Source organism: Melozone crissalis, unplaced genomic scaffold (genome assembly GCF_028551555.1).
Source record: "Melozone crissalis strain CALT ecotype California unplaced genomic scaffold, PUWL_Pcris_2 ptg000006l_1, whole genome shotgun sequence".
NCBI lineage: Eukaryota > Metazoa > Chordata > Aves > Passeriformes > Passerellidae > Melozone > Melozone crissalis.
In genome coordinates, this window is record NW_026535784.1 from 26929521 (window position 1) to 26954180 (window position 24660).

At 43.0% G+C, this 24660-nt stretch overlaps 1 protein-coding gene across 5 annotated transcripts in view; it reads right to left on the bottom strand.

Annotated features, from left to right (window-relative positions):
- STOX2 (storkhead box 2) overlaps positions 1 to 24660 on the bottom strand; it is a 142674-nt gene that overhangs the window by 81212 nt on the left and 36802 nt on the right. For 2 of the 5 annotated variants that reach the window (XM_054291652.1, XM_054291627.1), the window contains exon 1: positions 13330 to 13409. The exons of 1 other annotated variant lie outside the window; for it this stretch is intronic. The gene's annotated coding sequence lies outside the window, so the exon portion shown is untranslated. Of the gene's footprint in view, positions 1 to 13329; positions 13410 to 16304; positions 16572 to 24660 lie in introns of those variants that run through there. 2 more of the 5 variants (XM_054291623.1, XM_054291644.1) reach the window with 2 other exon arrangements.

A 24660-nucleotide genomic window follows, 5' to 3' on the forward strand; every position in this document is an offset into this window, starting at 1 on the left:
GTTTTATTGCATCATCTTCTGTAGCATCTGCCCAATTACTGCAATAGAAGCCAGTGTGGTTCCCTGCTGCCCTGGAAATCCAGCTATCTTTCTGCCAAGAGCCTTCTAGCATACACAAAAGGAACAGGGACTGAGAAACGTGTTTTATCCCCTCTTATCCCATAAACTAACAAGCCTTTTTCCACTGCAGCTTTTCTCAACAAAACCAGGTGATTATGCAGGATGGGATTTTCAAGGTAGGTAAAAGGAAAAAAAAAAGCAGTCAGTTCAGCATACCAGCTTTGCCAAGTACTGTCACCTCAAACTCTGAGGGACTTGCTTGCAGTGTGGGGGAGCAGGCAAACACAGTGATGCTCTGCCACTGACATAGGGGCCAGCTGTAAGCAATGAGCTTTGTGGTTCCAAACTGTTGGGAGGTGGTTACATTTTCCTGTCCACTTCCATTCTTCTGGAGGCAAACAGGATGATACAAGCCTTATTTCTGTGCCCTGTCTCACCCTGAACACTCAGTGTCTCTTCTTTCTCATTTGGGTATCATAAACTCAATGATAAAATGAGTTTTGCATTCATTTTGAAGAACTTGTGTTTGGCTTACTTGTCTCATAAGGTCTTGTGAGCCTTATCAGTACTAGGTTCTGACAAGATGTTCCACCAAACATCCATAAAAACATCCCTGCCCAAATTTACAAATTGTGTACTTGAGGAGAAAAGTAACTGGTTGTCATAGTGACGCTCACAGTCTGAGGAGCCTTTGGACTTCAGTGTCATGAAAGGCACCAGGAGTTTAAAAGCTCCAACTAGATGAAGTGGTTAATGGAAGCAAGTACTCCAGCCAGCAGCAAATGCATGCTTAAATCACTGGTGATCCTGTAGAATCAGGCTGCTGCACTTTGAAATCATTTAAGATGTTTAATTTTGGGTTATCTGCAAATTAGTACAGCCCAGCTCACAGAAACTGCCACTGCTGTGACTCACATGCATGTCTGACAGGCTGCTGTCCTCTCCTTTTGTAATATTGGGGTACCTTCACAGGAGGGAAAGCCTGCTGACACAAATGTTCCAGCTACAAAAAAAAGACTGAAAGGTTACAGCAAGCTCAGGAACATCGCATGCTTTTGGCAAGGTGAGACACAGGAGGATGAAAGGCAAAGGAGGGTGAGCAGAATTATTGTTCCTCAATGATTAAACAAGCACAGAAACTATGATTACAGATCACTGACATCTTTTATAACATGCCAAACTAGCACACAGAGAAACATGCCTCAGTAACTCAGTCATACAGGCAGTATTGGCTCTCCACAGTTTGAAAGAAGATGAGGGTCTTCTGAAACAGAGGCTCTGCCCTGACTCCCTGCTTTAGGCCAGGGAAGTGGCACAAAGCCTTTGAAGCATCTGGAGAGCAGGCACTGCTAGATATAGCCCTGGCAGCCAAAAATGCTCCTTGCATTCAATCCTCATTCTTCATGGCAGGAATCAACTCAAGATACACAGTGATCTCTGCCTGTCTGTTGGACTCCTTACCTCTATAAAACAAGTAAGAACAAACTCCAGGCAGTTGTAACCCGAACCTAGGCTTCGGCAAAGCATACAGCTACAAAAGCATCCCTAAAGAAACCCTAGCAGGAAGGCAATTTATTGTTGAAGGGGATCAGGTCCATAGAACTTCCGAGGAATGAGAAGCAATGATTCAACTGACACAGTTCAGTCTTGCCTTGCCTCACATTGCACGTAATATCAACCACCATCAGTCTGCCTGGTTTACCCAAGAGGAAAAGATAATATTTCAGTATGAAATTAAACTCCTGGTTCTCTATGTGCTCAAGTAAAGCAACCAACCATGCATTATTTGCAAAAGAATGTTGATGACTCAACAGTATTAGGAGTTTTTAAAAATCACATCTTTCTGATAAGACTTGTCCATTTTAATGAGATCTATACCAGAAACATTATAAAAGTAAGATTTTTTTCATAATTGTATGAAATTGTATTCTTGTTTCTGTGTTACCAGTCATTTCCAACACAAAGACAAAAACAAGAACACTGATCTCTGAGCATGTGACTACAATAACACATTTCTCTTTTAGTGAGCTGTGGTGTCGAGCAGGCCATTTCAAAACGGCAAGATCCTGGTTCAGAGGATGTCTGAACATATTCCTGTTTATCTTTACCACTTCAGAAAACTGTGTTCTCTCTGACTGCTACAACTTTGAAAATCAGTGCAAAGCTTGGTGATTTCAGAACCAATAGATTTTAGTCCAAGAGAAGACAATTAGAAACACAAATTTCACCATATCCAACTTCTGATAACAGCATTCCACCACCCCAGAACAATCGGGTAAGAAACTGAAACCTTACAACTCATATAATAATGTACAAGAGACTTAGGCATACCAGCTGTGAGTAAATTCAGTGGACAAAACAAAAAACATATTCAGAAAACATTCTATCTCTGCCTTCTTGAAGAAAAAATATGATACTATGCATCTTTGATGGCAGAAGTGTCCAATCCCTTTTCAAAGCAGAGGCATGGAGTCAGTTATAGAGATATATATAGCAACGTGAATGTGAATTACAATGCAACGTGAACCTAAGTTCCAACAAGAGATACAAGCAGCAACACCTCCCAAATAGTAGAGGCAAGTTATCAGATACTTAATGCTCCTATTAATTATGTTCACACAAGTTTCAAGATATTCCTGCACAAGGTAGGGTTTCACATTTACTGAACAGGGGGTTACTCATTCTGGATGAAAATTAAATAACTCCAGCAACAAAATAGTTATTCAGATAAACTGGATAAATCATGTTTATAATTAATATATAAGTTCATGTTTTGCTTGGCATTTTTTAAGTCAATTTTTTTCTGGATATCATGATTTTCAGAGTCAGAAATAAAACATAGACACTCAACATTCCCAAGGATGCCTGCAACCAAAGAATTATGTGAAGATGGCAAGCTGAAGTGCCTTCATTTGGATACATTTTTGTATCCAAAGAGCAAGCAACAAAAACAGAGTCACAGAGAGAAACAGATGGCCAGTGAGTTATCACTCCTGATCTGATGACTTATGTGGGCTCAACTTGTTTATTTACTCACATATTTGCAAAAAAGTAACTTTCCTTATGTTAGCAGCAGCAATATTGTATATTATGTATATTATAGACAGAGTACATACTTCTACCTACACACAACACAAGGGCATCAGGTATTTACCCTCCCATTATGGGCTCTCCCACAGCCATGAAGTCACACCTGACCCTTCCCAGGGCCAGGGAGTTAAATGACTGGCGTCTAACAGCACAGCTCAAGAAAGGGTTAAAAGAGGATCAGTGTTACAGCTGCCCTGCTCACTGGCTTGGAGACAGGACAGAAGTGCTCAGGCCCTCGGGGGCAGGGAAGTGAGTCTGTAATTACTGGCTGTACCCTTTACACCATCCAGTCTGTAATTACTGGCTATATCCTTTACACTCCTCAGGAACTGCTACTTCTCTCTGTTCAGTACTCCCTGTTGATGCAACCCCCATGCTAACCTTGCATGATGCATGACAAAAATACTGTCATATGGTCCTGAAGCAACAGGCACCATTTGTTTGTCATTGATCCTGTCAAATGAACCAGCCTCAAAAATACAGATTCTTCTTAGATCATCTCACCCCCTCTTTAGGACTGATCTCATTATCTTCACTTTAATTGTTCTCATTATCTTCTGGGCATAGAAAAATAATGCAGCCTTTCTAAGGACATTAAATCCAATTATGTAAAAACACAGTATTGGGAAAAAGAGTTAAAATATTTTAGCTAACAAATTGCTGAAAATCAGGAAAGATCAGTGTGTGACCATTTAACCCCCCTGAAAATCACCAGGAAGTATTTTCTAGCTGCAATTACAAGAATGCTACTGCCCTCAGCTATGGTTAATTGTAAAGGCAACTGATAACCACCTCCTAGCCTGCAAAGAGCAGGCAATGGACAAAGAGCTTCTGCATTATTTTCCCACCAGCAGAGTTTCACTGTGTTCTTGCGGTGCAACTAAAGTAAGTAAAGCATTCAAAGTAGTCAGTGTAATTTTATATACTGGAAGTGTCCTGAAAGTAGAGCAAGATATTTTTCAGTAGATTCTTCAAATTGCCAGGATGTAAATGTGATGAGGAATGTGTTTATAGGCACCCTCACAGAGCAGGGTGTAACATTGACATAGGATGGTTGCATTGATCAGCTGGTTAAGGATCAGATCCTCTTCATAGGTATATTACCATGGGGATAGACAGGGGAGTATCTTTGAATAAACTACTGAGCTCCAAACAGCTCCTGCAACAATCCCCTGCAGTCCTGAGGACTTGAGTGGGACCACAGGTACAGCAGATCCCACAGCAGCAGTCTGCAGACTGAAACCCAAAAGAAGGAATCAGGTACAGTGAAAAAAAAGCTGAACTCCAAGCAGGATGCTCCCTCCTGACCCACCAACATCTGGTGCAAGACAGCCTGGTGCTGTATCTGGTGCAGCATCTGAGCTCTGTGACAGTGCAGAGAATTCTACTCCCATCATTCCACCCACTCTGTGGTGTAGGAAGTGCTGCACAGACAGACTCATGAACACCATCTGCTTCAGCTGTGGCATTTGACTCCCTTCCTCCAGCATGTAATATTCTGAGATGGTCTAGGCACATTGATACAATCCTACAGTTTACATGTCTGTATGTTGAGCCATCAAAAAGCAAAATCAAAATATATTTTTCTTCTCCCGTAACACTGCTTCAAGTTATTCTAACTGGATTTGCTTGCAGTGTTTCTTAAAAGAAAAAAAAAAAAAAAAAAAACAAAAAAAAAAAAAACAAAAACCATAAAACTCTGGGGGATCATGAAACTCTTATTTCAATAAAAATCAATAGGCATAAACACATGCAACACTTACATCTGTGCAGTACTGTAAAGTCTACAGAGGAAACAATTTTTTTTCCCCCATGGTACCTTTATTTATTCTACTACAAAGAAAGAACATTAAATTTCATACATTAATGCAAACACAATAAAAACTTCCATCCAGATCAGGAGAAAACCCTTTTTCCTAAATATGTGCAATCACTATAATTCAACTGTATCATCTATTAATTATAGAAAATATATATATTACTTACAGCATTTCTGTAGCTTGGAATGCAAGTAACTGAAATGGCCCCCCAGTGCTCTTGGAGATACAACAGCAAGTTAGACAGAGGCACACAACATGGCACACTCTCTTTTAAAAGGTGTTCAGTGATTTGCAGTGTCCTTAAGGATCATATTTTAAAATTTATTTTTAACAGAAGCCCAAAGTCCCACAACTGCAAAAGTAACCACTTGGCTCTTACTAGGCTTCAGAATCCCAGGGCAAAAAAACAAGGAGAAAATCAGTTCCCAGCAGCTTCCAACTGTTTCCCCTAAAGGGACACACCCCAGCACACTGCTTGCTCTCCCGAGTGTCCCGGGGAACTCACCCAGCACCACGCTGGGAGCAGAGTTATAAAAAGTCCTCACATCTTCTAGTGCCAGCCCTACATCTTAACAAGAGATTAAAAACATGTTCCTCATGCATCTATTGTCTGTGGGCTACATATCAGCTTTCCCTAAACCAATAAGCACTGATAGAAGGACAAGGTAGCTTTTGACATACACAGATAAAAATTATCTCAATCTTTCATTTATCTTTAATGCAAAAGTACCTGTACAATGCCTTTAAAAAAAATTAAAGGATTTAAATTTTTGCTCAACTTCATGATAAAACTGCTTTGTTCGACATGGGGAAGAAGGACAGAAGAAAATAAGGAACATACTTTTAACAAAGGAGTGGCTTAAGGCAGGAAGAAGAATGAAGACTGCTCATTGAGCTCATCACCACACAAAAACCTTTCACCTGTCAGAGGAAGCCCCACCAGCCCCAGGCTCAAGCTGCCATCAGCTTACATCTGAAAACTGGTTGTGCCCCACCTCAGCCCCCTTCCCAGGGGGCATATTGCATGTCTCTAGACCATCCCAGCAGGCCCACCACAGGCACTTTCTGCTCTGGGCTAGAAAGAAGGAGAAAGCAGAACATGAGATAATGATGCTGATCTGAAATTGTATATGCAAATAAGCAAAAGGGCCAACTCCAAGCAAAGGGATTGTTTCTGATTCTCATAAGACAGAAGTTACCAAACTAAGAAAAATATAAAACTGTTACATGAAAAACAAAAGGGTTACACAGAGAATTTGCATGTGGACAGGACTGGCGTGTTTGGGACGATTAAAGCAATGCAGATCAAACCTCGATCATGTACTTCTGAGCACCCTCCAAACCCACGCAGGCCAGCCAGCCACGGAAAAGTCCAGCCAAGGGAAAAGATGGCAAAAACATGGCACCCACGAGCCCCCAGTGCCTGCCTGCTCCAAGCACCCACAGCATTGTGGCACCCCTGGCATGTGCACAGCCTGCCCTGCACGGGCACTGCCTGGCAGCAGCGGGAAGGTGAGCGCTGCTCGGGCAGGGCAACAGCCCACAACAGGCTGGGTCCCTGTTCCTCCAGGGCAAACCCTGCAAGGGAACAGCCCACAACAGGCTGGGTCCCTGCTCCTCCTGTGCAAACCCTGCAAGGGAACAGCCCACAACAGGCTGGGTCCCTGTTCCTCCAGGGCAAACCCTGCAAGGGAACAGACCACAACAGGCTGGGTCCCTGTTCCTCCAAGGCAAACCCTGCAAGGGAACAGACCACAACAGGCTGGGTCCCTGTTCCTCCAGGGCAAACCCCTGCAAGGGCTGCAGCTGCGGTAAGATGGGCTCCCCCCCTCGGTACCAGCCCCTGCAGAGCAGGGGAGATCACACCACACACAGTGAGAGGCTCCTTTAGAGGTGTCAGGCGTGTCTGACACCAGCACAGCTCTGCTGGACTCAGGTGCAGTGAGTGTGGGACGTGCAGCTGTAACTCCCTGCCAGGACTAGCTGCCTTTCTGCTAGAAGACAAGGCTGGACCTACTACTGTGGCCACAGGATGCACATTAATTTAGTCCAGAATTCTATGTTTTGGTCATTTGAATAGCAGGTGGCATTTGTAACCAGCTCAAATAGCATGATTGTCAGGATAAGACATTAAAGAAAGCAGCTATTCACCTTACTAATCGAACATTCTGCACACTGGAGATGTATTAGTGGACCAACTGAATACAGGAGATTAGGGATGAAACACAAATAGCACAATTATTTGGTTTAAACCATTCTAGAAAGTTACTCAACAAAAAAAGTACAAGAAGGCAGCATTTGGAAACATTTGGAGAAACACATTCTTAAGTGAGGCTTGAAAGTCATCTGAAACAAATACAGCAGAACTCTTCCAGAGGCAGAGGTTTATAAAAATTATTTATAGTCTGATAGCAAAGCAATGAATGTAGTCTGTCATGCACCTGAAATTGCTTTACATTTGTGATTCATTTGCACAAGGACTGCTTTCAACAGCCTGATTTTTTTTTAGATTTTAACCATTAACTCCATTAAAATAGAAGAAACTCCCCAGCAATCCCCAGTACAATCTACTCCAATATTTAGTCTACTAAAAAGGCCGGCAGTACACAGCCAGGGAAGAATAAGGTGGCATTTACACCTTCTCATAAGAGTCTCTGTCTTGCTCCATTTTCAGCTCAGAGGATTTGCTGTGCCTGCTCTGGTTCCTCTATTGAGTAGTCTCTGTGAGGTTTCTCTGCCAAAGGATGGCCCAGTCTTTCCATCAGCCTGTGTAAACTTTCTGCACTCACAGCATCATCTGAAGTCCTGTAGGTCCTGTCTCTAGCATGAAGAATTGCCTCCTTTTGCTTTTAAATCCATCTCCCTCTAGTTTTATTTCCCCTCAAATTATTTTAACTGAAGAAGCAGTTCACCTCATCTCTTACCATCAAGAATGGTTTCATCCCTGACATGTTTTATGTAAATGCAATGAACTATTCCTTTATTTCAATTTAATTTTTAACCAGGCAAATTAAATGTACTCAAAAGATGGTAATGATATAAACTACTTTCTAGTGTAGCGCTATGAAACTTGTAATGAACCATCACACACACTTTTTATATCATACAGCTTCCAGAAAAGTTTAGACTACTTTGATATTGAGAGAAGTGATTATGTCATTGTGCAAAATATCATTGCTGTTGAAATCATCAAAATACTTCTGTCTCCAGTCTTGTGCTGGCTGGCAAATTCTTCAGAATTTGGCCCTGATTTTCTGGGAGTTCATCTACACCATCATTGTAGGATGAGAAATCTGTCTAGGTCTTCCCCAGTTTCCCCATGGTTGTGCCTGGGAACTTATGAGGAATCATAATGACAGTGATGACTGCAAATCAACTCAGAAAATTAGTTGACATAACATTTGATTTTTTTTTTTTTCAAAACGTAAACCTGGAGACAGACTGTCCTTGGATAGGCTGTGTCTCTAAATTTTATGAAGACAAAATGTAACAAATGTGACAAAGATACACAAAAAAGTACTAGTCAGTAATTGAGACCTGTGAGAAGTACTCTTAAGGCAGCAATCTGGGTAATGAAGGAAAAAAAATGCAGAATTTTCCTGTACTTTAAAAGCTAAGCACCACTTAGTGCCCTCTGCTGCATACAGAGGTAATATGCAAAGCATCACTGAACAATGACATCATCTGGTATTAACAGGCTATGCTGCATCTATGACAAATATTTATTTCCTTAATTGCCCTTGTTTTCTAAAAATACTAATAAATTATGCAAATGTCTTCAGTACCAGCTTAAAGCAGGTGTTTTTTACATCCTCTCTTCCCATGTAGTATCCTGTGCTCTGCCTGCAAGCAAGCTGTCACCTCATCTCCCACATCTTACACAGTGGGAAATGCACGCTGAGCGAGTCGAGGTGCTGGGTGGGGGGAGTGTACAGCACCCTCAGCGTGAGATTTAATCATGAGATGCTCATGACAGCTGAGCAGCTCAGTGGGACGTGGCCCACACACCGCCCCTGGCACTCCCACGGAACTCAGGGCAGTGGGAAGTGCCCCTCTCCCCCTGCTCTCAGCTAAAGGAAACAAAACAAAGACAAACAAACACAGGGGAAGGTCGAGCCTCCAGTGCAATTTTCAACTTCCAAATAAATGTGCATTAAGAGTCTATAAAAGGTCCTTCATGCACAACATGAAAGAGGTAAATGCAGACCAGAGCAACTGCAACCCTGAAGAGGATTAATTGTCAGACAGAACCGAGGAGGTCTCCTAATGTGGAACACAAATATTTAATCTGATTCTGAAATCTTATCTCCTGCCTTTAAGAAGATTAATGGAAATTCTTTTGCAGCAGACTATTATTTCTATTATTTCTGATCCATTTCATGAACTAAGAATATTTTCCAGAAGCAAAGTTTGTGCATTTTAAATAGTTTATTAGCATTCTATTCAAAACCAAATCAACAGTTGATCATTATTAAAACCCATTCAAGGAAGTGAGGACATAAAAAAATGTCATTTGCATGCATTCAAATTGCATTAAACAGGCATGTCACACATGTGCACAGACACAAAAATGTAAGATGTGAAAACATAAGGTATCTAATTTTGCATGAGACATGAAGCATTCAAGATCTCCACACTAACCAAAACTGGCACAAAGGTGTTATGGCAGTAAAGTTATTCTAAAAAACCGTTTTCTAAACTGATAATCCTTGTTCTAGCCTGGTTAAGGGAGATTTCATAGAAGGAGGAACAATTAATTAATACATCCTTTTTCTATCTTACACAGACTGAGTACAGGCAGACAGTTGTTATCATTGCTGTGCTTGGCTCTGCCCAAGGAATCCATGTAACTGGCCAAGTTTCAGGGTTCTCCTTCATTTTTCCTTTGAATAAACTGACAAGAAAAATACAGCCAGCTGACTTCCTTTGTCCAGCCTCCTTCCCCCTGGAGGAAAGCAAGGGAGCTGTCTTTCCCACTTCTCTCATTCCTGCTAAGCCAGCATTGTCCCAGATAGTCCAGCCCTAAGCTTTTGGTGTATTTTTTCCTAGAAATCCAAGGGCTCCAGTAGGGTCTATCTGAAGCAAGAAGAGCATGGTAGGCACTACAGTGGACAAAAGGAAAGATCACTGCCATCACTCCTGCTCCTAGAAGTCCCCCTGATGATCCAAAGTGAGACGAGATGCTTGGGGCTCTGCTCCATGGTCACGAGCCACTCCATCCAGCTCGTCCTGCAGCCCTGCTGAATGCCTGGCATCTCTGCTGGCTGACAGGAGCAGAGCAATGGTGATGCCAAACATCTATTTAAATCAGGGCTGAGAAACATCACACATCAGGCAATCCTCAAGAATTTGGCTGTGTTGGCTGGTTGAATTGAGCCTGTTCTGGTTTAAACCAAGCTAACCTGCATCTCATTGCTAAGTAAGGCTTTACCTGGGAGCTGTCAGCAATGAAACCAACCCAGCAGCATACAAACCTACACTCCTCCTTTTTTCTCAGTAGTCAATTAATAGTGAAGCTACCAGGCATCAGCTGAACATTCTCTACACTATTAACCGCAGGGCTTTTACTTGAGATGCCAAATGATTCAAATAACTTTACATTTGTCATGAGCAAAGAATATGCATGCAGTTGCAGCACCTCACATGACTCGATTTGAGCCTTTAATCTAGAGAGGACCTTGATCCAAGGGCAACTCAAATCAGTCCTCAAGTAGAACACTGTGTGGGCTTCTGCTTGCTACCTGAGAAGGTAATGTAATGCTCCACTTGTACACATGAATGCCTGCATCTTTCCTGTAGTCAAGGAAACATCTTTATTATGCTTTCATTTCTAAAAAGTCCAAAGGACATTGTTCTTCTAAAGCCTCTTGATAGTTCTTTATATTATCTAGAGCAGAAATACTTCTCTTTCACACTGAACAGTACAAAATCACAAAGACATGGGCACAATGCCTCCTGAACCCATGGGAAACCCACCCCCCACACACACACCAAAATCATCCTCTTCAGCAGGGTTTAATGAGTGCTTCACAACCATTATTTTTGCACATAATAACCACAGTCACGAAGCAAGTCTCCCCTACAGCAAAAAGAAAGTATTTAATAAGGATCCTTGCATAATTTCAGGTAAAGCATGTTAGTTTCCAGTTCTCCCTGTACCTTCTTATGAAAATATCCAGTCAGTGAGAAGATGTATGAGCCCCTGAGGTGATGCAATAATGCCACAAGTGCATTGCCTTGTGGACAAGGACACCCTTCCCAGCACAATAGCCCAGATTCAAGCATCCCTCCCTTGAATCCCCAGGTATTTTCCCTCATATACCTGTGTTACTGGTATGAAACAGAAGCCCTGAAGAAAAACACAGTATGTGGTCATGTATTTTGTCATGCTCTCAGCTGTAAAATGGCAACTGTAACATATCCCTCCCTAGAGGACTTTGGTGATCTCAGAAAAATGTCACATACATTCTGGCACAAAGACAGCACAGTCTATATGCATACTCCAAAAGAGGTTTTGTCCATCAATACCTGCAGGCAGGAGAGCACCAGAACTTTATGTTGTACCAGAAATTAAATACCTGCCATTTCTTAAACTGAAAGCAGTTGTCCTCAGAGATTTTAACTTTAGGTTCCAGCACATAATTTTCCAAAGTATCTTAAGAAAAACAGAAAGACTGTTAATTGCACGCACATCCTGCACTACATGCATACAACCCTAAACATCTGCTTTCTTACATTGTGGAAAGCCATTATCCCAGAACATACTGCCCTGATGGGCCTCATGTGGCTTCTACCATTTTTGCCCCCAAGAGTGCTTTGTGCCAAGTTTACAGACTTTATAAGTTATTCTTTCTTCTTTCCTGATCTTAACCCAAACCACTAATTTTCTGTGCAATATACCCAGTAATATATATGCAAAATACCTATTGGCACCAGCAACCACTACATGACATAAAACTTCAATTAAATTTAAAAAAAAATTCAGATTACACAGATTGTATTGGACGTTGCCCATGGAACTTGATCCTGAACTTCAGCACACGTGTTCTCATCTTGAGCAACGTGAGATGATGGGGAAAGGCAGTGGTTACTTTGTGAGGACCAGAAGCAAGAGAGAGCTGCCTCCCCAGCACTGAAGGCCTGGAGGGTGCTCCTGGGCAGCTCCCAGCTGGAACTGATGGCTTTATCAACCCTTCAGCAAAGTACCTGAGGTATGCACTGCCTGCTGGGAAGGTCTCCTTAGTCCTGCAATTTCTTAGGCAACCCCAGAACCTTTCTGGCTGCTGCTACTTTAAAGGCTGTGTGGTCAGACAGAGCACAGATTTTCCAACACAACTAAAGTTTCTCAAGGAACGTAGGCCACAGTGAGAAAATTGTCCTTTTCTAGCTCTCTCTTAGTAAAAGCAGAAGTTCCCAAGTCAAAGAAAAGATACCCCCTTAAGTCAAAGGCAAGTTATATGCTGCTGCAAACAAAACCAGTTTTAGAGTTCCTTTCTCTCACCTCCTGCTTCCCCTAAAAAAGGAAAAGCCCCACATGCTCATAATGCAGTGCATCTGGTGGCCTAAATATGGGTGTTACCAGATTCCCCGCTGACATAAAGAGGTCAGAATTTGAGAAGCTGAGAAAATGACTTAAGCTTCCACATGAAAACTTGACCTAGAACAATTAACCTGAGAACAACACCAGAACAATGTCCCAGAAAGCTCATTTCCAAGACAAGTTTCTGCTGGGAAAACTTTAGTACTTCAGGACTGCTGAAAGTAAGTTCTCACATTTACACCTGACAAAACAAATTCATCTGGACATGCAATACTCTTAGAACCCATGTGAAAAAACAACTGCCTTTTGCAACATCATTTCCTAACCTCTTTACAAAAATTCTAGGTGTAACATGCCACCATATCTAGTACTTTTGGCATCTGCCTACAGTATAAAGGAACATTTTTTTATGTAGTTGCAAAGCCATCAAGCTCCTTTGAGAAACGTCCTTGTCTTCCAGGATGCTTCTCAGCCTGAAATCTAATTACCAAGGACCACTCCTGATCACCTTTACAAGTTTTAATACACTTAAAAAATGTTTTCCTCAACTATAGTCAGCATTTTTAACATGTTTTTTACCTCAAATGTGAGAAGCAAAATAAAATACTGTGTTCTGCCTTTAAATAAAATTGCCTACACAGCTACTTTTGATCCACGAGTGCTTGTTCTCCCTCACAATTTTCTCTGCCAACCACCCCCCACAAGACATACTCAGATTATTTGATTGGGGTTTTTCTATTAGCCATCTGCTGTGCCAATGAACACATGAAAAAATTACAAATCAAAGAAAGAGAGGCAGATAAATGGGCTTTCACTGACCTTTTGCCAGGGTGGGGAGGCTGAAAGGACCTACGAAGGCTGAGCCAAAGGGAACTAAAGCAGGCAGCAGGTTTGCTCCAGTCGGCTGGTGAGCAAGTGAACAAGCAGGGAGAGCTGGTGGCTTGGGCGGGAAGGAGGAGCACACCAGGGCAGATGAGTCATTAGCTACTAAATTAGAGAATAAGCAGCTTGGAGTTGCAAATAACTGTATGCAGTCTGGGAAGTGGAGAGGAAGAGACACTTTCTGTCAAACTGCCCCGGACTGACAAACATCTGCGTTTTTCACTCTGTAGGGAGTCTGCCCCTGCCTCCTCTGCCAGCCTTCCCTGTGTGCCAGCAGAAGGCTTCTCCCCAGCAGCTGCAGACCCTGATTTTCATTGGGAACAGCAGCTTGGTTTGCAGGAAAGCACAGAGAGCTGGCATGTGGCACACACACCTGGGAAGGAGCCCTGGAGAGCTGCAACCGCTCCTGGGCATCCCTCATTCCTGCAAACCTTCCATTGTGGGAAGTGCTCTCTGCTCCACTAACAAGTCTTTTTATGGTCAAGATAGTTGCAATGTTGCCAAAATGCTGAGATTGCTGAAGCTGCTTTGATGGCCTAAGAAGGTCTGCAAAAGCCTGAAGCAAGGGAGACGTGATTAGTCTCCACAATAAAATTTTCAAATACTCTGGTGAGGAAAAGTCAACGAATAAAAAGCAAACCGCAACCTCTGACCCACACCTTTGCTACCTAATTTTCTGTTAGAACATACCTCTGCTGACTGTAAAACCTAAAACTTGTAATTATGAAGCTGAATACATTTTTAATATGGTTGGATGGTTATGGGTGAAGTAACTTTTAAAAGCAAAATGACTAGAGACCTTTCACAACCAGAATTTCAGATGTCATTTGAAAAGCAAGAGGATTCAGATTCAAACCCAACAGTTTCAAACCTGATCAAGACTGTGCTGAAGCCAAAACACCACAGACCTTAATTTTCCAGACCATGCTAATATAGGAGAAGAGATTGGGGGTTTTTCAGTGGGGTCAACAAACTCCTCATTGTAGTCAAAACATTTCTGGTCTAATATAACCAAAAATTTGTGAGAATAATCAGATATCATTTATATAGAATTATATTTTAATTTATTTAATTTTTCATTATATTTTATTTATAGGTGATATATATATATTTTACAAAATCTTGCAGGATGTGCTCACAAGATTTCAATGTCATTGCTGCAGATTAATCAGGGTCTAACCCTCAGCCCACATGAAAATAACACCTCCTCACACCCCCTCTGAATAAAATTATTAGTCTTAAAGCATCCCATCCTATTTTGATAGCTTTTTTGTTCACATTTCCACTCACAAAATAATTCCTAATCCCTCTTTTCGAGCAGGCTGTTTCTGCTTTGTTTTCTGTAATCATCCTCACAAGGTATGACAAGGGAACAGGTCACAGCATCACCGTGCCCCACTGCCCTCTCCAGCAGCACCCTCTGCCCTGCCTTGTTCCAGTCCTTGCTTAGTGGTGAGCATTAAGCTTTCATGTTAGTGACTAACCTACACTTCTGAGAGTCTGTGGGTGCCTTGCCCAGGTTTAGCAAATAATTATGCTTTTAGTGTTTCTGCTTTACTTGATGGTAAGAGTTCTTTTCTCCTGCTAGCAGAAACGCAAATACCTATTCAAGTAAAATGCATATTTTCCATTATGATTTCTAGCTTTGCAGTCTTCTACTAGTTAGTTCCACATATTTCTGTTCCTTGGGCTCTTTGTAGCTGATATTTCTCTTTAGACACCTACAGCTATATAGCACAGGAAAACTAAATTTATTTCTATACCCCCCCTCAGATCATTTTTTGATGACAGAAATGTTACAAACAGTCTGGCACACATTCAGTCTACAGCACATCTATTCTGTGAATATCAAGGGAGACTTTGCTTTCCAGTCCAGTCAAACCAACATATTTAAATGGTTAAAGGGAAGGAGAAAAAAAAAAAAAGGAATACTTCTATAACATAATTGCATACTTATAAATAGCATGCTTTCCATGTGTGTCAGATATCAAATAGCTTAATGACAACTGATAACTGGCTGATTTCTGCAATCTGCCATCAGCTGCTATTTTCAAGAGAACATGAGCTATTCCTAATACCGTAGTTCAACTCCACTTAGTTGTGTAGGAAGCTTACATTTTTCAACCAGATGGCAGGTATATGCTATTTTAACCAAAACCCTGTTTTAAGAACAGCAGTTGGTACAATGACAGTGCTTGACAAGCCAAGAGGAATTAAAAAAAAAAAAGTAGATAACTACATAATGCCATTTAATACTGGCCTTTAAAAAAATATAACATAATTATGAACAGCAACAGATGGGCCAGGCAATCAGGCTGCATGACCTCATTTGCTGGGAAAAACAAGGTGTTTTGTTTCGTTTTTTTTAATTAAACTTCAGCTTTTATTCTCAAAATACAATATACTTTGTAGAACTGGGATGTGATTTTCCTTGTATCAAGCCAAAAAGCCTCTTCTCCCTGAGTCAAGCAGGGATGAGCTGTTTGGCTGCATTATGGTGTGATTAATCCATGCACTGCTTTAACACCCAACAGAGGGAAAAAGCCATCTCTAGAATACAAGGTTTGATATGATACAAATAACTTGTTGTTAAACATCTCTATCATTAGAGCAATGTCTAATGATTAGGAAATGAATAATTTACACTGGCATTTCTACAGTAGCAGAAGACATTATCCTGTTCTTTTTCACTGATGTCTCCTAAATAGCAACAGAAACAGTAGCTGTGAAATCCACTTTACATCTCACAGAAGCGAAGTAATTCTGCATTTTTCAGAAGTGCCATAGCCTGAACATATTTTTTTTTTCCCCTGCACCCCAGTAACAAACATCAGTGCCTTTTTGGATCTGACCCACTGCAGTCTGATTTTGCTGCCCGTAACATAGGACATGGTTTCCCCCTCGGTACTTACATTATGTATGGAATCCTCTCTTCAAGCACAAATGGAGAATCAAGGGGTGAAGTTGAGTCTGGGTGCCTGAGCAGCACACTAAAACACCCCAGGTGATCACTGTGGCTTCTCCTCTCTGCTGTGTCAGAGACTTCCCTTGTATTCAAAGCTCATTTCAGCGGGGAAGATCCAATATCCTACCAGTCAAGCACACTGAGCCTTCAGATCCTTTAAAACCCTACCAAAGCATTTAGCAGTAGATGTCTCTAGATTTACTGTTGCCTTTTTTTGGATATACGCCTATGCAAGAAGGAAGCAAACTCTCTTTATATTTCACACCCATTTGCACTACTTTTTTTCAGGGTGTTGCTGAAAGAAAAAATTCCCAAGCTAGCCCAGCTCCAAATGGCCAACTACACAACCATTATTTTCCTTTGGTTATCCTGACTGAGTTATTTTCCCACACGTCCCTGATGTGGTGGATGACTTGTCTGAGCAAGCAAGATAATGCTTTAGGCAGCAGAATAGAAAATGCAAAATTGCAGTGAGTCCTACAGGCACCTCCTGGGTTGCCTCCTGCCAGTGAGGCTTGGTCTTCTACCCCCAGCTGAAGCTGCAGGAGGTGCCCATCTATCTGAAGGCTTACACTGGGCATCTCAGGCCCTGAGTGAGGTGCTGCAACAGCCCCATGTCCCAGCTCTGTGTCTGAACATAAATAAAGAGAATAATTTCTGCCAGCAGTGGACACCAAGGCTCAGCCCTGCTATTAACTGCAGTGACAGCTACCAGGTTGCCAATCCAGAGCAGACTATCTCAGCCAGGACAGATGGAGAGAGAGAAAGGAGAAGAGAGGAGAAAGGAGGGAGCCTCTTCTCCTTTCTCCCCTTTCCTGGGGAGAAAGGAGAAGAGCCCAGGACCACCACCATTCCTACTGCATCACTTCTATGTGGCTGTGGCAAAAGGTCAAGGAAAACCAGGGACACAAGGGGTTGGACTGGTTTTCTCCTCCTTTATTGGCAGGATGGCTTGCCCCATACCTCCCCCTAAAAAAGGAAAAAGCAGGTCCTCATCCCTTGCACCCACCCCTTCATGGCAGGGAGCACCACGTAGAAGTGTCCTAGACTTGTGGGATCATTACTTACACTGCCTCCTAAACAAAGAATCTGAGGGATATCTTCTACAGAGAGAACAGTGCCACGTATTTACCTCTGACCGCTCTAAGTGCCACATGGTAACAAACATCAAAATATCAAGGGTTTCCTGGAACTGGCTGCCCAGCAGGGATGTGCTATCCACATCTCTGGAGGAGACTTCCCAGCCTCACCTGACTGGATCAAGCCTTGAACAACCCTGTCTGATCCCACAGCTGGCACTGCTCTGACAAGGAGCTTCTGGAATCCTCTTCTGTTTGACTGCACTCAAACCAGCATTGCTGACCACTGACTCTTCAGCCAGCAAGTCCTCACAAGCTCTGCACCCTCACAAGGATTTTAGAGCAAATTAACCACAGAAGCACAGCAAGGTACCCTCCTCCAGCCAGGAAGGTCTCCGGACTAGGGCTCTCCTAATGACTAATAGCTCACAGTGAAGAGCTTCTAACACGTACAGGGTTGGGAGTCAAAAAGTGCAGAAATAAACAATGTCTCAGTTATAAAGAAGGATTTTCTAGATCTTTCCATAAGCTTTTACTTCTAACACTTTGTCCATAAGCTTTTATTGTAGAGTTTACTTTTTTCTTTTTGCACTGATAGAAAAATCTATATGGAACTATCAAGAATAAAAATATCACTTTTTAATATTTAGAACAACTGAAAAGTTGTTGTCACATTAAAATCTTTACTGGAATTGGGAGTGAATCTTACACATGGCAACAATGAAACAATGCTGAGAAGGAACACCCTGACACCTCTTTTCACAGGCTCTTCACTTGAAATTGCAATTACAGTGATCTAAGTAGGAAAACAATTCTGACATTTAAAAAAAGCTGTAATAAAAGAAAACACTGTTTTAAGTTTGCAGGGAGATCTTGATTCACAGGTGTGCCTGATCCATGGGGTGCACCCCAGCTGCTGGCAGGATGGGTCTGCCAGCGGCACCTCACCACCCTCCCCCAGTCCCTGCCCCAGACAGGGCTCAGGAGCTTGGCTGAGACACCAGGGCCACATCCCCACTGCTCAGCATGACATCCCCACTGGGTCACGGGGGCCACAGGGCCACATCCCCACTGCTCAGCAGTGCAGAGTCCCCACTGCTCAGCACAACATCCCCACTGGGTCACAGGGACCACAGGGCCACGTCCCCACTGGGTCATGGGGACCCACAGGGTCACATCCCCACTGCTCAGCAGTGCAGAGTGGCATGACAACTCCTCCCAGGCAGGAGCATGGTTAGGGGCAATTGCAAAGGCAGCTGCAATCTATTCTTGCTGCAAAGACATCCCAAGAGCTTCAGCATCTCACAATGCCAATCAGTCTGGCTCCCTTCCATCTGACTCATGCCCACGTACCAACACAGCTGGCACATGGCTCTGCAGCAAGGGAAGTCACGTTTCTCCCCTGAGGGGAAGCTTGATTCATGCCAAGAGGTATTCCAGCCTGGATCTCAGGAGCAGTATCCACCTGTGCTCCCTAACACCAAGGCTTTTTAGCTCATTCCCTGTGCTCAGCCCAAGAGCCTCAGCAGTTTGGGCTCACCACACCTGAGCAGCAGAGGCCCCACGAGGGGCAGAAGGGCTCATGGATGGAGTGATGTACTTCAGACATTCAGAGTGCCCAGATCCCATTTAAAGTTTCACAGCGGGAGAGGAAAGGGAAAAAGAGAAGAAGAAAAAAGAAAATTAAAAAGATACAATAGATGTGTTCACAGAAGCCTGAAACACAGACAGACAGCAGCCCTGTTATCATTGCTGCAGCTGCTATAAAGACAGCACATTTTCACGTTGCAGTCACATTTCCAGTTTCTTCTCAGACCTACCTGGAGGGGCTGAATAATTTGCATCTCTCTTTTTCCCATATTATTTGCACATTCCATATATTATTTGCATTTATCGTGAAAGGGTGGAGAATAATAGTGCTTACTGCAAGAAATAAATACATTTAAAAAACAAATCAGTCAGTGCTGCCAGTCAGACAGATGCAAAAGTTGACAAAATACAGCCTTTCATTATTTTTTCATTCCAACCAATGCACAAAATACATGAAATATAAAAGAGTGCCTCACATAGATTTTTTCCAGCTGAATGGAGCTTTGACAGTAAAGAACACTGCATTTTTCACATAATAAAATGTGATTTTCCATCAATTTTACCAGTAATGAAAATGTAACGTACAGCACAATCGCTTGAAAGCCAGGAAGTTGAAGCCAAGGGTGAGGTTAGAAGTTGCAAAACTGGGAGCCTCAAGGGAAGAGAAGTGGTGGGTAGACAAGAACTGGTTCTCTGCCATTCACTGAGTTTTCTATAAATGCCACCCCCACCCCCCAAAAGGGCTCCCCCCATCCTGTTCCTGGGGCTCCTGTGGGAGGGGCAGCCAGAGCAAAGCCATCCATCTGGTTCCCATCACAGCAAGGAGTGCCTAGGCTGGCTCCTGCCAAAGCCTGCCATTAGCAATCAGCACCAGAGGGAACATGAGAAAACACAGCACAGCTAAGACAACAAACCTAATACTTTTAATACACTAATCATAACAGTAGTACTCAATTTTGCTCTTTATAGAAATATCACAGGAGTCAGATGGGTCGTCCTGGTAGCCTCATTTTATCTGGGAAATTAATGTAACAGGCAACACAAATGTTATTTTCTTATGCCACAGTAGATCCATCAGCACCTATTAGAGGCATCTACAGGAGTGAAAATATGGCAAAGAAGGATAATTCGATTAAGCAGGTGCAAAACCTTGCTACCTATTAAGACACTTTGTCTCCTTTTAACTACAGCATAATAGACACAGCATTTAAATCCTAATGCTGCCACTGTAGCCCAAGATCTAGTATTTTATGAAAGCTTGGAGGGATGACCATCAAACTGCTCGTGTTCTCTTGCCACAGAAGTTCAGCACAACCCTTCCCACCTCCCTTAGCCTTGCCAACCATGCAGAGCAATGCCAGCATTTCCACAGTTTCCACAAATCACTTGTCTTGCATATCATCCTTTAAAATCTATTTTATCACTCTTTCATTTCAGACGGCCAGGGGCAAAGAAAAAAAAGCCAAACCTACATCCAAGCAGTCTCTAGCAATACCTCCTCCAGCTGCTGCCATGGGAATGAAGATCTACAGGGATTTGAGGACCTTGTACGACTGGGTACTGCACACAAATGAAAGCAGAACTGCCAGCTGGACTTTGCAGGCACAACTGTCCCCCCACCTCGGCAATATAATCACACACTCCCCTAATTACTGAGTAAGAGTGGCTGCTAATTACCCATCCAGAGTAATGAAATCTGGCTAGGGTCAAAAGTGATCTGACAGTAGGGAACAGAGAGAGGCAGCAAGTCTAATCTTCTGCCTCAACCTAATCCTAACGTGCCTCAAACCTTTAACCAGTTCCCTCAGGAGTTTGCTCTCCTCCCCATAGGCTACACAAACTCCTTGTGCAGAGTGCTTCTCCAGGTCTCTGAGAGACACATTTTCCCCATCACTTTGACAAGAACTGCCCCTGCTCCTCTGGCACAATCCTGCCACCCTGGAAGAGCACACCGGAGCAGATGAACACTTTGGGATCTCCAGGAGAGCAACCCGAGATCAGCTTTGCATTGCAATGCCTCCCTGGAGCTCCTCGCACCACAGTAACAACTAACACTCACACAGCAGCCACCAAAACTGATGGGCTTCTTCATAAACACCTCCCCTTCCTACAGTTTCCTGTACTGCAAGAAGGGGAACGAGATGGGAAATAAAGAAACCTCCTTCAGGAAGAATTGCCAGGTCTCTGCCTAAGGATGGCACGGCTCAAACTCCCTCAGGACTGTCCCAGGCACATCACGGTCACCTGGCTTGCCTCTCTCTATCTCCCTGCTTTTGTTAGGCGTTCCCACGCACATCTAAGAATATTCTGCTGAGTGAATATGAATAACAGCTCTTTCTTCCTCCTTTCAGGAAACTATTTCCTCATTTGTTTCTCTCCCTGCTTTGGTATTTAGCTGCAAACGTTAATGACCCATTTAAGAAGAGGAAAGCACCTTCTAGGAATGACTTGCCCCAGGCTATTCCATGGGCTGCTCAGAAGTGAATCCCTAATTTATACCCTCTTTGGTCAAAGTGGAACATTCCCAGGACCAAAGAAAAGCACAGACAGAGAGATGGAAAGGGAGAGGAGATTGTCATGTTCTCTCTTGCACACTTCACTGTTTGTTATTCTAGTGCTTTAAAAAGTTAAGATTACTGGGATATCAGGGCTGAGCCCCAGGCCAAGTCTGCTCTGACTTGCTGCCATGTAATCAATGAGAAACTTTTCAAAATGTCCTCTTTCTTCCCCTTTGTGCATTTATGTCTCAGCCTGCTACACTGCAGCTAAGACAAGCCTCCAGAGGCTCGGACAGGCACCAGTGCCACACCCCAGGATGGGACCACACCTGAGGGTAAGGCAGCTGCAGGAACCTGGCAGTCCTTACCCCTGACCTGGCTGCCTCCCTCACACCTCCTGCCCTTCATTCCTGCTCTCTTGGCCTGACATTGCACGCTCACCTGGTAAAAGGCTCCTGCTGGCTGGACTCCTTCAGGCTCCTTGCTGGACCCTGGTGACCATTCCCCCTCCCAGGAAAAAGATGCACAACCATGGGATACATGCAGGAACAAACCATAGAGCACTGCACATCCAAGAGAGCTGCAGAGCAGGACAGGATGCAGAATGAGGGCAGACAGCTCTGTGAAAAGCAGCTTTGAAGGAAGAGATATGGTTGAAATAGAAGTTGACCCCTAAAAAATGGAAAAAGAACAAAGAAGGTTGTGGAAAGCAAGCCATCTGCTGTAGACTAGGCAGCTGGGATTGTGAAAGAAACAACGAGGGTACTGCTGATGGATTGATGAATGAGCAGGTCAGTTTTTCTCCTAGACCTCCTATGATAAGAAGATGGGAAATGGTGTGTTAAAATCTTCATGAGGTAGAGCTAATAGAAATGTATCTCCCATTTATCCCTAAAAAGTCATGGATCACAAAGGGATTTCCTCCCTTTCACCATTCTTCTCACCTCTGAAGCATTTCCCCTGTCTTTCTGTACTGTAAATCTACACTTTAAAATAGCAGAAGATACTGCGTATAGGTAGCCAGCCTGCTGTTTAGATAAAGTCAAACCTAAACAATATAAAGAAGAAAAAAGCAAAAGGGAAGAGACAGGCAGATGGGGTGAGCTGTGTAGACAGGCATTGGAGCCTGGGTGTTATTGAAACATGCTGAAGCATCATTTGCACAACTTTTAACTCCCTAGTTTTTACAAGTTTAAAAATGCAAATACAAAATCTGACTGCAAGGCAGAAAGTTGGGAGCTCAAGTTTCAGCTCAGAACTACACTCCCAGTGCTGTTGTACTTAAGGTTATAAAAACAATGCATCTATAGTGAAAAGGCTGATTTGGCATGCCTCTAAACTAAAAAAAATTAAATAAAAACTGGTATCATTTGGAGATGCAGAAAAGGACCAACAGTGTAAAACATGCTTTTCATCAGTTGCTCACGTATCACTTGTTTTTATGTGACTACATATATACCATTTTCACAGAAGTGTTTGCCAAAAATTCAATAAAGTTTCTGAAAGGAAGGAGTATCTCAATACACTCTGGTTATCCTACATTGGCAAAACAATTTTGGACAGACTTTAAATGCATAATGCTTGCTATTATATAGACTATGTACACTACACTCAGCAGAATAGTGCCCAAAAACACTCAAAATATATCCAGGAGGATTCATGCTAAAAAAAAACCCCATAGTTCCCTTCCTTTTCACTTGCAATTACTGCAAGGCCAAGTGGAGTAGGCTGCAAGGAGAAGGCAAGCACCCAGCAACACCTTGCTTGAGAACACACCAAGCACTCAGGCTCTGCTCTCTGCACCCTTCCGAGAGCCCATCTGAGATCCCCGAGTTTCAAATTACGTCAGGGCAGCTGAGCTGTGATGAACTACCCTCATTAATGCTGAACTTCTTTGTTTTGATGAGGTAAATGAAAAATTATGTTTGTGCCCTAAGTGGACTATAAATCACCGAGGCATTTAGCCTCTTACCTTAGTACTGTCAAACATACTTTGCAATGGCCAAACACAATCCATATGATGAATTTATGTAGCTGAAGACTTCAGACCACCAGTAATTTCTGCCTTAAAACCCTCATAACTAAGAAAAGAGGCAGGACAAGAAGGAAAATAGGGAATAAGTAAGTTTCAGTGACCTGAAGTGTCACAGATTTCCCAGAGAATATGACAAGCAGAGGCAGAATAAAATAATCCAGAGCTGAAAAGGCAGAGGAAATACTTTCAACTTTGCATTTCTGCAATCTCACATTGTGCGTCAGCAGAAAGACGAGTGCTTGCAGAAATTGCAAAACATGGGATCTGCGGAGGCTGAGCCACAGACCAGATTTGGAGAGGACTCTGCCTCGGTCCACTGCTGGGGCAGACGTGCACCCATTGACTGTTTCAGCTCAGCTCACCTCCTGTGGGGTTTGTCTGGGGATCCACTAAGGGGACTGCTGCCAAAGATCCCACAAAAATAGAGGGCCACAATGCATTGCCTCCCTTTTCTCAGAACCATAGACTGCTTTGTGTTGGAAGGGACCTTTATAGGTCCAAACCCCAGCCATGCACAGTGACATCTTCAACTGGATCATCCTGCTCAGAGCACCAACCAGCCTGACCTTGAATGTTCCCAGAAATGGGCATCTCCTTCCTCTCTGGGCAACCTGTTCCAGTGCCTCACCACCCTCGTAAAAATTTCCTTGCATCCAGTCTAAATCCCTCTTTTAGTTTAAAACCGTAATCACTTGTGCTATCAATAAATGCCCTGCTAAAAAGTCTGTCCCCATCTTTCATAGGTTAGATATTAGAAAAAGGGGTTTTCACCCCTAGGGTATTGGGAAGTGCTCACAGCACCATGCCTGACAGAGTTCAAGAAACCCTTGAACAATATTCTCCAGCACCTGGTGTGACTCTTGGGAATGGTTCTGCCCAGGGCCAGGAGTTGGACTCGATGATCCTTGCGGATCCCTTCTAACTCAGCTTATTCTGTCATTCTTATAAGCCTCCTTTAGGTACTGCACGGCTGCTCAAAGATCTCCTCAGAGCCTTCTGTTCTCCAGGCTGAACAACCCCAACCCGTCACCAGCCTGTCACCACAGAAGGACTCTAGCTCCCCAGTCATTTTTATGGCCGTCCTCCAACTTGTCCACGGCT